Genomic DNA, 10,821 nt, shown 5'->3' with positions numbered 1-10,821 from the left:
ACATAGAGATAAATTATATTTCCACGTAGTACTTCCATATACAGAACCCTCAACTAGCCCAGCTGCCTGACAGAGCTTGCTCATTTAAACCTCAAGCCAATTAGCACCAATTTTCAATCAGTTATGTAAGTATTAACCTGTTCCTCTCTATCTGTAATCTGTGTGTGAGCGGCTTGGAGGAGAGATGAAATTCTTAAAGTGTCAAATTGCTTTCCTTATTATGTGCTTAGGTCTTTATTTGCATTACACCCTAGGCTCTGATTTCAAGCTTGCAAAGATAAAAACGTGTGAAATAGCTGCTGTGCCTCCCGAGTCTCTAGAGATGGGTGGGGGCAGGGGAGGGACATGTATGACCTGCTGAAAGGTTCACAAGCCCAGGGACTGAGCCCATCCTACCAGATACCGGAAAGCAAGAATCAATTTTATCTTCCATTCAGCCCCACGTAATATTCCTGGAACACAAATCATGATGAGTTAAGGACAAAAGATTCCCAATGTATTTAACCCTGTTTGTACTAATAAAAGTAAATAGAGCTTCTGAAATCCTCCCATAAAAAAAGACAGATTATTGTATGTAAATATATTGCTTTAATAGAAGCTGTAAACACTTTTGGGGAAAAAGTCTTCAGAAATGACCTAAGGGCTTTTTTTCCAAATATACAGAGAAGCATCTCCACCCCCCAGCCCCCAAGAAATCCCCTCCTCACCCACGCACATCACAAAGGCCCTGAGTAGAACTTAGTTCTCTGGATTTTGGGTTAGAGACTCACTTCTCAAAACTTCAGCTATAACTTCTTCAGCTAACCACAAGTCAGGAGAGATCTGGGGAAGTAATGGTATTTTGTGTTTAGGCAAAAGATTAAGCAAATCGAATGCAAGATATCTCATAAAGACAAAGGAATAACATTTATACAATGCTTTCTTTTTTTCCAGAGCTCTCAGTGAGATCTACCCAGGGGCTCTGCTAAACATGTAATGAATAGGAAGAAATATCTATTCTCCTGAATACAACATAGGGATTTAAGAATGGAAAATAGACAAAGTGTGCATTTTCTCTTTATTTTCAGGAATACAGCGTTTGGGGCATGACTATTTCTTTTGCACAGATAAGCCCAGGCTTCTGGCTTTGCTGACACAGGGCTCTGAACCTGGGGCAACAGGCAAGGGCAGAAGAGAACTTTAGAGGAGACAGACAGTTAGATGAGACCACTATAATTTTCTGTTTTCAAACCTTGTTGGGCTTTGTTCTTTTAGAGAACTGTCTTAAGGACTCTACCCAAAGGCAGGTTTCCAGGGGGGTTGCTAAGTGAACAATTGTATTTAAATTACAATATCTGTCACACTCGTCTAGCCATGTATGCAGAACTCTAATCAGGGAGTGGGAGTGGATTTCATTGCTATAATGTCACTGGAGGCAAACAATAGAATTTTTTACATGCTAGAATTTACTTTTGGTAACTGTGAAATTCTCTTTGAGTAATTCTAATGCTGAGGGTAAAAGAAGAGGCCTGCGCTGCCTCGTAGAGTATATCACATCTCTGAGGACTACCAACTTGGAAACCAGAGGAAACATATGTTCCTGGGCATCCAGCATTCCTCACCAAAGAATGAGTTAGCATTGGCATCGTGCCAATTGTATGGCATGTTAGGCCACTTAAGTTTATGTCACAGTGCAGACCAGGGCCATCTGCTCCAGTCTACCCTACTGACCCATGTCAGTAGGTACACCCTTGAGGACTCCAAAATGACCCAGCAGTCACTCAAGTGCACTCTAGACTGTGATAGCTCATTGGTGCGGTCTGAGGAGTGGGTCATAGGTTCTGCTCTCGGGTGATGGTGTTATGGGGGCAGGCCTTCGTGCTCTCTATGAAATAGAGATTAGCCAGGGGCCAAATGGGAGTCACAAGCAAGGCTTTTTTGGGGCTCACGTTGGAACCTAAGAGAGACAGCACAAAGGAAAAGTCCTCAGGCTGACTTCCCGAGGGGAGCCTGGGGAGGGTTTTAAAGAGGCTTAGGCAGGAAAAGGGTGCCAGGTAAGCATGTAGAGATGGAGATTTTTCTTGCACCTGCATAGTTTTATTACGTGTGTCTTCATGTGTTGTATGTCTCATTAGCATGTTAAATCTCCACCCCCAGGCTTGATTTTTAGCATTACAATGAGATTATAATGAGGGAAAATTCAGGGTAAGGGCAGCGGTGGGGGTCCTTTTTAGCCTGAGGTGGTTAGATCGGATAAGTCTGGTTATTTGCAGCCAGGTTCCTTATCAGCTCGTGTTAGCATCTTGCTGTAGTGGTCCTGGAAAACATTACTCAAGAGACAGACAATTTGGCCCCCGTCTTTATGTGAGTATGGGTTGAGTTCCAGTGGCTAGATCATTTCGTTTTGTTTTTTCTTTTTTCTTTTGCTCTTCTACATTTAGTAAGGCCGGGCCACGCTGCCTCCCTTGCTCAAAAGTGAGGCCTAAGTCTTGTCAGTACACTGTCTGAGAGGGTGCCACACCCACATGACGTGGTTAACTACTTAAGTAACAGAGTGGTCACCCCTCCTCCCGTAGATACGGAAGGGAAATTTCAAGAGTGGGGAATATGTAACAGAGGGAAAGGTCTGGGAAAAAAATGGCAAAAATATTTTCTGACACAGAAATTTAAAACATCCTCCACTCCTTTTGAGAACCAAAACCTGTATCCCTGCCTCAGGCCAGTGGTTGGGCGGGGCAGGGTAAGTCTTTTGTTCTTTGTGAGAAAGGAGATGGCTCAGCCCAGACCTGGTAAAGGAGGTCCTGGGCAGAGGTCACGAGATTGTCTTCAGCCTCCTGAGAGGCGGTGGGACCATCAGAATCTTCAACTGTAGTTGAACAGTAATTGCCTGAAGCTGAGAACCCATCCTTCCAAGCCTCTGTATTTCTGCTCATTATTAGGACGATGGCATTTCAGACGGGAGACTCCATCCTCCTCCTTTGCTGGCTAAGTAATAAAATCTCTCTTTTCTTCCTCCTCAAACCACTTGTCCTTGTTCTTCTGATGTGGCCTCGAGAACAAACGCTGAGCTTTTGCTAACACTCACTGGTTGTAACTGAAATTACAAGTTCTGCTTCATTATATCATTCATTCATTCATTCATTCAGGAAACAGTACTGAGTGTTCTCATATGCCTGGAACTGCATTTGAGTGAGTAGAGAGTAGGGGGTGTATGTGCATGTAGTGGGTAGTTGTTACCCTGTCACTTCCTCCTGGGGAGAGGATCCACTCAAGGCTCAGACAGTCAAAGAAGAATGTCAGGAGTGATCGTGTCTCTAGGAAGACCACATCTCTCAGCCCTAGAAAACTTTCTTGTCCTGTAGATTTTGGGTCACTGACTCTCACTTGCTTTGTGTCCTGTTTATTTATTATATCTCAGTTGTTTTTTTATCTGCTTGGAAGAAGGTGATGAATCTTTTTCCAAGTAAATCTAGTGGAGCTCTCTCAGGCTCACCAGACCACTTTAATTTATTAATTCAACAATGCTATGCTGAACTCTAGAGATGGAAAGGAGAAGAAACCAGACCTCTATCTCTCCAAGACCTCCAAGGTTAGAGGGAGAAATAGAAACATACACATGTAATCATGAAACGTCAGAAGTGTATATCATAACACAGCATTTCTCAAAGTAGATGCCACAGACTTTCAAATCTATTCCCTGAGGTCTGTGAACTCGGGCCTGAGAGAGCCTACTGTACTTGATTCTCAGTCCTGCCACTCGCTGCTGCCGTCATCACAGGCAAGACATTTCAGCGCCAAGCCTCAGTGTTCTCACTGTGAAATGGGTATACTACCTGCTACTTCTGTTGTGGAAATTAAACAGGAAATGGTCTGTAATAAATTGATGGATTGCCGGTTATATGGTGTGCAAGATGCCTTGTGTGTCTTATTTCAGCCATATGGCACTAAAAGTACTACCCACTATGGCACAAAAACAGCACAGGCATATAAAGATATAAAACAAAGTTTATGGGAGCCATTGCTATGGGCTAGCCTCCTGCACTGGGCCCCAGCAGATCAGACCAAACCAGAACGGAAGCGCTCTTGCTAAATGCCAAGTCATCAAACTGAACTTTGAAACAGGCTAGTTTTCTAAACACAGCAGATTCCTAGCAACCGGTCAGATGGGGCCTAGTTTAGCTGACCCAGCATGACAAGGAAGTCTGCTCTGTTTTAACCCCATAAGGAAAGGAGCTAGGAGATGACCAGTACTTGTTCCCTTATTTCTGCTTCCTTCATCCCTTTTCTGCCTATAAAACCTCCTTTGCTCAGCTCATTAGGATGCTCATCCTATTTAATGGAATGAAGTGTTGCTCAATTCTAGAATTGCAAATAAAAGCCAACTAGATTTCTAAACTAACTTTGTTGTAATTTTGACTCTTGACAAAGGTAAATACACTGATAACTCATCTATGATGAAAGAGAAGAGAGATAGCTACCGCATACCACTGGCAGAGCACACCTGACCTTAATGTACTCTCTTCTTCGCTTAGGAATGCCAAATTCCTGCTTAGGAATTCTTCCCATACCAATCCAAGTTCAACACATTCCACTCTAAATTTAAACAGATCAAGTCTAGCTGAAAAAATTTCCCCAGCCCTTTCTTTAATAAAGGATCCAAACCCCTGTTTTCAAAGGAAGAGCCTTTTTAAAAATTAAATATTAAATTGAGATTTTTTCTATTACTACAATTTTTAATACAATATTAATATATAGTCATTTAATTTCAGATATTTTGTATGTGCTTTGGAAGCAAAAATTTAAATACCATGATAAAGTATCAACAATTACTCTTCAAATATATAGCAGGTCCTTAAATAATGTTTTATTCAATGTTGTTTTGAATGATTTTTTCTATTACTACAATTTTTAATACAATATTAATATGTAGTCATTTAATTTCAGATATTTTGCATGTGCTTTGGAAGCAAAAATTTAAATACCAGGATAAAGGATCAACAAGTGCTCTTCAAATATATAGCAAGGCCTTAAATAATGTTTTATTCAATATTGTTTTGTTATAATGTTGAGGAGTTAAGAAATCAACTCCCAGCCAAGACCACTGACCTTGTAGAGTTTGCACATTCTCCACGTCTGTGTAGACTTTCTCCAAGTACTCTGCTTTTTTCCTACATCCCAAAGCTGAATTCACATGTCTAAATGGTCATGACTGTGTCATGCAATGGGATGGCATCCTGTGTAGGGCTGGTTCCTGCCTGGAGCCCTGATCTGTTGCAATAGGGTGTGGTCACCTGTGACCCTGACCTAGAATAAGCAGGTAAAAGATTACCTTACTTGGTTTTATTAATCTTTCTTCAATGTATGCATAGCTCACATTTATTTCAATGTTTAATATCAGAAGTGTTTGGGGTCTTTATTTAGAAGTTGGGTGACATTTTTGTAGAGCCAGAAATGTGCTGTAGGAATGTAATTCTTGTATATCAATTAGCCTATGCTCAAATTGGTTTCATTCTACATTGTTTTGCTTAAAGTCACAGTTTTCAAGAACCTATGGGCAAATGTCAAGTGAGGACTCCTTGTAATAGAATCTGGTTTCTCTTGAAGAACAAGTAAAAGAAAAGGAAAGGGAAAACCAAAACACAGCATGAATGAACCATCCTCCCTGGACCTTTTGGGGTTGTCTCTAAGTTCAGACAGACCCAACAGGTAACCAGGGTAAGTATGGCTACCAAAGGGGCCATACTGCTGCCAATATTCAGCTCTAGGATATATGAGCACCACTTTTCAAGAGCAATAAATAGTGCATGAAAAGACCACACATGCATATAATTTCAGTGCCCAGTGGATGCTTCAGAGTTAGAACAGAAAAAGTGTAGGAGGTTGGATTATATTAAAGTTATTTTGAATTAAACAAATATTCCATATTTCCTCAATTCTAAGATGCCCTTGATTTTAAGACACACTAAATTTTTAATGGCAGCATTTCTGGAAAAAAAAACACACTTCAACACAAATACAAATGGAATACTTTTAGTAACACAACTGACTTTAATCTTCACTATCACAATTAACCTTGATCCTAAGCTTTCTTCACCTTTAGAATCGATCCTTTTAAGTCACTTTTTGCTATTAGCAGTCCTGCTTAGCATCATGTGATATCTAACTGTTATGCTGAATTCTGCCTTGGAAAATCCATACCCTTCCCTGAGATTTGAATGCACAGAGGTTCCTGCCCAGAAGATCAACTGTCATATCCTCCAACTGCTTCATTTTCCATTTATTCTCAATCTCAGTTTATTCACTACTTCTCTGACCATTTAAAAGAATTAAGCTTCTGATACAGGGCTGATACCTAGAATCTATGTAGAACTCAAGAAAATCAGCAAGAAAAAATTAAATAACCCCATTAAAAAGTGAGCAAAGGACATGAACAGGAACTTTTCAAAAAAAGACAGACTAATGGCCAACAAACATGGAAGAATGCTCAACATCTCTAATCATCAGGGAAATGCAAATCAAAACCACAATGAGAAAATGGCTTTTACAAAAAGTGCCAAAACAATAAATGTTGGCATGGATGTGGAGAGATAGGAACACTCATACACTGCTGGTGGGACTGTAAACTAGTACAACCTCTGTGGAAAGCAATATGGAGATACCTCAAAGAGATACAAGTAGAACTACCATTTGATCCAGGAATCCCATTACTGGGCATCTACCCAAAGGAAAAAAAGATATTCTATAAAAAAGACATCTTCACTTGAATGTTTATACACATACACATATATATACACACACACACACACACATATATATATATACACACACACCATGGAGTACTACTCAACTACAAAAACAATGGTGATCTAGCACCTCTTGTATTATCCTAGATAGAGCTGGAGACCATTCTACTAAATGAAGTATCACCAGAATGGAAATACAAGCACTACATGGACTCACCATAAAATTGGTATTAATCGATCAACATTTATGTGCACATATCGTAGTAACATTCATTGCGTTTTGGGTAGGTGGAAGAGGGGAGGAGGGGATGGGTATATTCATACCTAATGGATGCGGTGTGCACTGTCTGGGGGATGGACACACTTGAAGCTCTGACTCAGGTGGGGCAAAGGCAATATATGTAGCCTAAACATTTGTATCCCCATAATATGCTGAAATAATAAAATAAAATAAATAAAAAATGAAAAAATAAAAATAAATGAATTTAGCTATTAATTTGGCAGCATCTTATAGTGTTCTTAATGTTTTCATGAGATAACATGATATAGAAATGCTTTCAAACTCTAAAATACTTAATATACATCCATTTTTCTTTGTATTTAAATACATACCCTTCTCCATCTCCCTGCACCCTCCAAATTGAAGTCCTCCTGGAAGCAGACTGTCGTCTGTCTCCTTTATGTTCTTCTGAGCACTAAGAAGACCTCTAGCCCGCTTAACATGAGCTTGGCATGTATTTTGTTACTTAAAGCAAAGGGTTTAATGGAAAGGTGATTAACAGATTGGCATTTTTGTTTGAAAAGTGGGTGGTGTAGGTGTGCCCAGGAAATAGCTCTGGCAGCTTAGCAGCTTGCTCCTTCACCTGATCTGCCTTAGTTTGTGCAGACGAAAGAGAAGAAAAAAAAAAAAACATGATTGTTAGGATTTGTTCAAATCATCAGGCATAACAGATCCTAGCTTGGCTCTGCAGTCCGCGTGTGGGCTCTGCTGTTACGCTCACATAGAGAGCCATATGAGGTTATTCTGCAAAATCCTTATAAGATGGAGTCCACATTTCCTATGACTGTTCCTGTTTTCTGCCTCTTGCTTGCAATTAAAAACTGATTCCCAGAAAATTGCAGGATTAGTCTACAGTATTGACAGAAGAAAAAGATAAACACTGAAAGAAAAACCTAAGAGAGAAGTGTCTCCACCTAATGGGGAAAATTGGCCCCAATTTTATCCGGGAAAACAGGTTCAAGAAACATTGGAAATCCATCCTTCACCTTCTAAAATTCTTTGATTCTCCTGGAAACAATAAACACCTTGTAAGGTTTGTGTTCAGTTCAACAGTGCCATAGAAGAAGCTGTCTGGTTTTTAAAAAAAGAGAGAAAGTAAATTTTACATTTGTATTTTATAAGGGGCTGAACAAGTTTAAGCAAAGTATGACTCTCTGCTGTCACCATTTTCCCATGGTCATTCTTGATAAATAGTAGGTATTTTTCACTGAATCCTCTCGGAGTACCAACTGTATTCTTGCAATTTATCTTGAGCAGTAATAGTGAATCTTGAAGCTATAGGATATATTCAGTACCTGCTGGATTCACTACTACCCATGAATGACAGAATACAAATTAAAAACATTTTGTACAATGTATGTGCTTTGAGAAGAGTGAGAATGCAGAGGGTAAAAGCAATGTGCTCAGTAGGAAAATGTGTTGTCATCTACCAGCAACTGTAGATATACATTGTTACACTGAGTTGTTGTCTATTGGATGTGACATCTCTTAAACTTAGTAAGAGTTGTTTCATTTTATTCATTCATCAGTTTAGTTCACCTTCATTTATTGTATAGATAATTATATCATCTGAAGCCCTCACACATGTTATTACAGAGCATTTTAATATTGGTTCCTAAAGATTGCTCTAATTTAAAACCACTTCTGTCTAGCTAGCTCTATCTCAAGTGACACTAAAAAAAATAAAAACAAAACCTAATTACCATCTTTTTTGATTTAGTGAGCCTTCATGAACTTTATTCAGGTACAAAAGATACAACTGCAGAGGTAAAATCCTGTGTGAATGATGATTCAGTCGGTCAACCCATTACCAAATATTTATGGAGTATATACTGTGTGCTGGGCACTAGTCTAGATTTCAGGAAACAAAACAAAGTCTCTGCTCCCAAGAAGCTTGTATTCATTTATGAGAAGACAGGAAATGAAGAAAATAAAATTAAAATTTTTAAAAAGATGCCCAATGATAATATTAAGTGCTACAAATAAATTAAAATAACATGAAAGAGAAAAACTGGCGGTGGAAGGAAAGATGCAGTAGTTCTTATTTCCCATTGGTCTGGGAAAGCTTCTCTTGAGAAGGTGACATTTAAGTTACAATTCGAATATTGAGAAGTAGCAGTCATGTGCTGGGGAAATAAATATTCCAAGCTAATGTCTGAAGAATAACACATGGGAACAAGAATAGGGAAATGGGCTTGAGAGATAACAAGTGCCAGATCATGTAGGGTCTGGGTAGATCACAGGAAAAAAAAATTTTTTTAAATTACTTTGATTACAATGAGGTGGAGAAACTGTGTGAAGGGAGAGCATTATAGAAGGCCAGTCCAGAGATATCTTTGACTCTTGCTATAGCAGTAGAGTTAAATTCAAAATCAATACCATAGGTAGAACAACAACTTATACTGATGAATTGGATGTGGATTGGAAAGAAACTGACAAATTGAAAGTAGGATTTCAACCTTGGAGACTAAATGGATCACATTACCATTTACATGAATGTTGAAAACGTGCAAGAAGAGGATTCTGGGGTTTGTGTATGTGTGTGTATTGGGGAGGGTCGATAGTTACATTTTTGGCCATGTTAAGTTTGTGGTGACTACTAGATCTTCAGCTAGTGATGTCAAGTAGGCAGTTGAATGTGAGTACAGAGTTCAGCAAAGATGTCAGGATTGTAAATGTTGAAAGTTACCAGCATAGAGATCATTTTCAAAGGCATGAGGCTAGATTAAATCACTTAGAAAGTAATTACAGAGATGTCTGGAGAGAGACCTAGAGGGCATCAATGTTTAGATTATTGGAAAAGACCCTGAACTGGAAAGAAAACAAAGCTTCCTCAAAGTCTAGAGAAGAACACATTTATGAAGAAAAGAGTATCAAGAGCTGTTAAGAAATCAGATAAAAGGAAGACCAAAAAAATTAACCAATAGCTTTAGCAAGAAGTGGGTCACTGGGAATCTTAATAAATTGAGTCATATTACTGGATGGAATGGGGATGTAAGCTTGATTTGAACTGGATTGAGGAGAAAATAGGAGGCAAAGAAGTGAAAACAGCAAATATACACAGAACCTCTTTCAAGGAGCCTTGTTGTTGGGGAAGTAGAAAAACGTAGTGATGAAAGGATTTGAAGTCAAGGTCATTTTTTGTTTTATGATGAATCATAGAAGAATTAGGGTAGTGGGAATGATAAAAGAGGGAGAGAGAGAGAGAGAGGTGATACCAAAGAAAAAAGGGAATTCTGCCAGAGCAAAGCCAAAGAGCAGTTATGAAGCAAAGGGAACCAGAGCATAAGTGAAGGATTTGTCACGGTCAAGAACAGAGCCACCTCATCTATTGTCACAGTAAGAAAGGAAGAGTTGATGGATACAGGTTCAGGAAAACTTATGGACTTGGTGGTAGCTCAATAGCAAAGTATAATGGTGTGATTTCCCAAATACATCAGTCAATTAATTCTTTGGAAATAATTGCTAGCTGTAGATGATTTTATTGAAAGTGCAGTACAACAGCTTTATAGTTGTTAAGAGACTGATAAAAGAGATAATCTATTTTCTCTGATATATATATCACTAAAATTTAAAGTTTCCTATTGAAATTGTTTCCATTTAATATGTTGGTGGGAAAAAAAGCAATTTTAAAATAGAAAGTAAAGCAAGAGGAATTTATCTGCTTGAAATATATATGAAAATGACACCAAATAATGTTGATTTTTAAAGAGAATTTCTTTTGTTGTCAGCAGACACATTTTCAAGGCTTCCACATTTTGATTTTTTTTTAAAAAATAGGGCAACTGTCAATTTGAATTACTCCATTCTGCTTTGCAT

Source organism: Eulemur rufifrons, chromosome 1 (assembly GCF_041146395.1).
Source record: "Eulemur rufifrons isolate Redbay chromosome 1, OSU_ERuf_1, whole genome shotgun sequence".
NCBI lineage: Eukaryota > Metazoa > Chordata > Mammalia > Primates > Lemuridae > Eulemur > Eulemur rufifrons.
Note: the sequence above shows the minus strand (reverse complement) of the source record.